Below are 5,949 nucleotides of genomic sequence, written 5' to 3'. Positions count from 1 at the left end.
CCAATGGTGATCAGACTCAGTTTTATTTGCTGTGCATTCTATTCAGCTCTTATTGAATGGATTCATGTTAAAGTCCTCCAACAAAGTCATTCCATTATTTCATTTCAAAATCATCTTTGCTACAAAATCACCATTTATACATGAGGTGTGATTTGAATTCACACAATCTTTGAAGTAAATACACTATTTTTTTTTCAAAAGATCTGTTTTTATGCTAAGGTCATGCTGAAAAGCTTGATTTGCTTGATCAGTTTTAGGTCGGGTGCATGTATTCCTTTTATTCTGAATCATGCTCATTGGAATCTTTAACCCCAGCAAGTAATATTCTGTTGCATGAAACCTTCAAACCTCTAACCTTTGTAGCTGACGTGATTAACGTACCAACGCAGTGTGACGACTAAGAAACTTCTCACAAAAGCAGTTGCAGTTCCATTATGGAACCATAATGCTGACCATCATATGAAATTTTCTTGAGTACGGCATAAAACAGCAATAAAATAAAGTGAATTAATACTTCCTGTATCATGGTGAATGGAATCTACAGATGCCAACAAGTATTATGGTGCATGGAATCTTAGAAACTATTTGTTTCCATTTGCACACTTACATTTCTTATCTTCATATCTTGGTGCATGGAATTATACACTCCTGATTACCTTGACTGGATACCCTGTTACATGAAATCTTAATCTCTATACCCTGGTGATACCAAAGTTACCACAAAGTTGCTGCAAACCAGTGTACCACTGAATGGATGCCAAGAAACATGCAGTGCAGATGGGAAGCTGAAGCCGTAATTGTGCCATGTTGCATGCATGGATTCCTGGGAGGCTGTTATCAGGTGGATAGAAACAAATGTTATGCTCTATTCCATGAATTCCTGAAAGCCTGTGTTCAGCTAAAGTAGAACCATTAATAGTTATGTATGGATTTCTAACAGCCTCTTCTCAGATGGAATAGAAGCTAGACCTTTAATTAATTGGGCCCTATTTTACGGATTCCTGAAAACTGTCCTCAGATGGATGGGAAGCTAAAACCTTAATTGGGCACCAATGCATGGATTCCTGAAAGGCTGTACTTATACAGATGGGAATCTAGAACTTTAATTGTGCCTTATTGCATGGATTTATGAAAGACTGTGCTCATGCAGATGAGAATTTAGAACAAACTATGCCAGTCTGTATGAATTCTTGAAGACCTTGGCAAGCTAGAACCTCAGCTGTGGATGAGAAGCCAGAACCTTAATTATTTGAGCCCAAACTCATGGATTCCTGTGGATTGGGAGCTAGAATCTTAATTGGGCCCTACTGCCTGCAATCCTGAGCATTTCCTCACATGGATGAGAAAGTAGAATCGTATTTGTGCCATTTACGTGGATTCCTGAACCCTTGTGGTCATGTGCTACAACCTTACATGTAGTTATGCCCTGTTGCATGGATTTATCAAATAGCCATGTTCTAATGTGGACGGGAAAGTAGAACCCTATTTTTGCCATAATGCATGGATTTCTCAAAGCCATATTCTAAAGTGGATAGTCTATTTTCAAGTGGAATAGAAGCTCAAACATTAATTACTTGGGATCTATTTCATGGATTCCTGAAAAGATTGTCTTAGTTATAACCTCAGCTATGGATGGATTTCGTATAGCCTGTTCTCAGCTGGAATGGAAGATAGAACCTTAATGAAATGGGCCCTATTTCATGGATTCATGAAAAGACTGTCCTCATGTGGATGGAAAGCTAGAGCCTGTACTGTGCCCTACTGCCCGGATTCCAGAACCTTTCCTCACGTGGATGAGAAGGTATAGAACTAATTTAATTCACATGAATTTCTGAAACCTTGTATTCATGTGCTACAACCTCAGTTGAGCCCTGCAATACATGAACACGAATAACCGTGTTTTCAGATGGATGAGAAATTAGAACCCTGTTTGTGCAATATTGAAGCTATTTCTGAAAGCGTTATTCTTATGTGGACGGGATGGTGATATCTTAATGTATGCCTAGGTGGACCGGAAGCTAGAAATGTAGTTGAGCATGGTTTTCTAATAGCCTATTCTCAGGTGGCATTAGTGGAATGGAGAGTAGAGCATTGATTAGTTGTTCCATATATTATGGATTCCTAAAAGCTAGAATCTTAATTGTGCCATGTAGCATGTATTCGCGATAGCCTGTGCTCATGCAGTTTGCAAACTAGAACCTTAGTTGTGCCCAGCTACATGGAATTCTAAGAGGTTGTTTTCAGGTGGATGAGAAGTTAGAGCCTTATAATTAATTGTGTCGGATTCAATCGATTCCTGAAAGTTTGTTTTCATGGGACTGGAAGCTAGGATCTTAATTGCGCCATATTGCACGGATTTCTAAAAGCCTCTCCTCGTGCAGATGGGAATCTAAAACCATAATTGTACCCACTGGCATCTATTCCAGAAAACCTGTGCTCAGGTGGATAGGAAGCTGGAACCATAGTTGTGACATCTTAAATGGATTTCTGAAAGTAGGCTCCTCGTGGATGAGAGGTGTCATATTCCAAAGATTCCTGAAAGTCTGTTTTCATGTGGATTGGAAACTAGAACCATAATTGCTCCATAATGGCCTCATAGATTTCTGAATGCCTCTACACATGCAGATGGGAATCTAGAACCTTAACTGTGTCCATTTGCTTGGACCAGTGTTCACTTAGAACCTCAGCTATGGGTGGATTTCTAATTGCCTTTTTCTCAGGTGGGGTAGAAGCTAGAACTTCAAATTGGGCTCTGTTTCATAGATTCATGAAAAAACTGTCCTCATGTGGATGGGAAGCTAAAACCTTAATTGGGCCCTAATACATGCATTACCAAAAGGCTATGCTCATGCAGGTGAGAATCTAGAACTTCAGTTGTGCCATATTACGTGGATTCCTGCAAGCTTGTGCTCATGCAGATGAAAATTTAGAACTCACGTAGAAGGTGATCAGGTAGAAGGGAGCTTAGGATTCCTGAATACCTGTGCGCGCTCAGGTTGATAGGAATCTAATTAATTGTGCCATATTGCATTTATTCCTGAGAGCCAGTTTTCTCATGGACGGTAAACTAGAACTTTAATTGAACTTGCCAAAGTGCTTGGATTCCGGGGAGCTTGTCATAAGAATAGGTAGGTAGAACTTTGGATTGCTGAAAGCATGTGCTCGGGTGGATAGGAACCGTAACTGTGCCACACTGCAAGGATTCCTGAATGCCTCTGATTGCTTTCACGTGGATGGGAAACTAGGACTGTGACTGTGCCCTGTATAATGGATTCTTGAAGCCTGCTATCATGTGGATGGGATGGTAGAACCTTAAATGTGTCCCACTGCAGGGATTCCTAATAACTTACGCTTAGTTAAATAAGAAGCTAAAACCTGCTGCGTGCAGGGATCCAGAAAACATATACTTATGTGGGTGGAATTAGAACCTTTATTGTGCCCTGTTGCATGAATCCCAGAAAACGTATATTCCGGTGAATGAAAGTTAGAACCTTTATTGTGCGCAGGGATTCCAGAAAACCTATTCTCTGGTGAATGGAAGTTAGAACCTTTTCAATTGTTCCCCTATACAGGGATTCCAGAAAACCTATACTCCAGTGAATGGAATTTGGAACCTTTATTGTGCCCTATTGCATGGATTCCAGAAAACGCTCCGCAGAACAGGATAACAATACACTGTAATGCACCTCAGGGATCCGCAGGCTATACGTTTCGCAAGGGTTAGAGTTTTCTTGCGTGAGTATGATTTTGATCAATTATTGGAAATAAATATATTAACATACGCAACGGAAAAAATTCACATTATGCCAGTGCTTTCTCTATTTTGCAATGTCTTTTTAAGGGTAGTTCTACGCCCAGAAGTAAAATCTACGGTGGTGTTTAGTTACAATTCATATGGATTGGCTAATAAACAGATATTCATGCTATGAATGTGTCACATTTATACACGTTTTCTGCACGTAAGCAGAAACGCAATGCAATATAATTTCCAATAACCAAGAACTAATTTTATGATTTCTGTTTTAAGTTATGGTACCGTTATATAGCGTTCGTCTCTTCATCATATGTATATGTTAATATAAACTCAAACGACAAAACAGCGATATTTCGTAATATTTTAGAACCTTATTGTATACTAGCAAGCATGTATACTGTTCCATTGTTATAGGATAATTGAACTGTAGCATTTGGTTCAGCGTACATAAACAGCCGGCCTATATCGAACCGGCAATGTATAGCCCTACATGCACGCTATATATACACACAGGCTGCAGTATAGGCCTATGGTATATTGTCTTACTCGCGGATTAACCATTTACTGTAGGAGTAAATGTAAACAGGAGCACGTAAAAAAAAAGTTACCCTTCATCATAACTTTTTTGTCTTCTTGGCCAACTTTTCTGTGACGTATGGTCGTTTGTGTTCTTGATCACGCTACTGCTGGGCAGCAGGCCCATATACATGTAGGCCTAGACATGTATATGCCAACGTATGTATTTAGCTTATATATGTATTTTTGGTCAGAACTATAATGTATCTGCAGTGTGCCACAAAAAAAGGAAATTGTTGTACAAATGTATAGCGCCTATGACAAGAGCGGAACAAGTGCCAATTACACATTATACAAGTTGACCAAAGTAGCCGGCCTTCACAGGTTCGAGTCCGACTGAAGGCAGTCGAAACAGTCACGGTTTTGAAGGCTAAGAAAACATTCAAATATATATCAAGTGAAATGGCATTAAACCCTGTGTGTTGAAGCATTTCTGAACATTTTATTTTTCTTTTTTGTTTAAAGAACTTTTTCATTCGAGTAAAATGCTGGTAAAACATTGAATTGTGCGGTGGTCCTTTGTTGCTCATTGCATGCAGTCTTTGCTTGGAGTAGTTCATATCAACACCCATTCGGTCAATGCATTCATAGCCCTGTTTGTAGCCCACATTCATACAATTTGAAAGCAGTTTTTAGCAGTCTGTATGTATTCAGTCATAAAACCATGCTGCGATCATGATGTCACTACATGTCGGAAGAGACGATCGTAGAATCCAATTATATTTCATATGCATTTTTGCATAAATAAATAGACTCTTTCTTTGTTGGAAAGTGTTTGTGATCTTCAGTCTGTCGAATTCTTCAATTTAGTAGTTTCTCTGGAAGATACAGGATATTGTAAAGTACAGTATATCATGGGATCGACGGACATAACTGACCAGGACATTACTGACCAAACCTTCTTTATATGCGTCAGGGCATTTCCTATGCATGTTCCAATCAACGGCCGAGGGTTACACCTGGAATAAATAGGCCTACGTGTATATATCCTATGAGTGTGCACCGGATGTCCCGGAGCTGAAATGTCTGCATGTGGTCTACGTTTGGCAGATGATGTTGTGACATGTCCCCAACATAACAGGATGTACGTTCTTGTACATTATGTGAAGCATATACATACATATATACACGTGTATCTGCATGGCTTAATACAGCCGCATGTCTTCATCGAACTGATACATTGCCAAAGACACATGTATATCGGTATACTATATTCTTTGTTGCTTTTACATTACAGCTGGATCAAACAATCGCATGCAGACATTACCATATGTACATTCATAAATACATCTTTATTACACTATGCTGAATATGTACTGCCGATCTTAAATGTACGGCCCCTAAACCACTGTAAGCCTATATATATATATATATATATATATATATATATATATATATATATATGCACTGTTATAGCATCATAGAACGAAACCAACTATACATGTAATAAAAATCATACTAAAACATTTGAATTTTCTATACATCAGTCAACAATGATCAAAAAATGATGAAAACTTCCAAAATATATACATCACATATATATATATATATGTACAAGATGTACAAGATGATACATGAACAAACCATGCAATATACACATGTTCAATCACACCTTGTGT

The sequence above is a fragment of the Liolophura sinensis genome, chromosome 1 (genome assembly GCF_032854445.1).
Source record: "Liolophura sinensis isolate JHLJ2023 chromosome 1, CUHK_Ljap_v2, whole genome shotgun sequence".
Taxonomy (NCBI): domain Eukaryota; kingdom Metazoa; phylum Mollusca; class Polyplacophora; order Chitonida; family Chitonidae; genus Liolophura; species Liolophura sinensis.
This window is presented reverse-complemented; position numbering follows the sequence as displayed.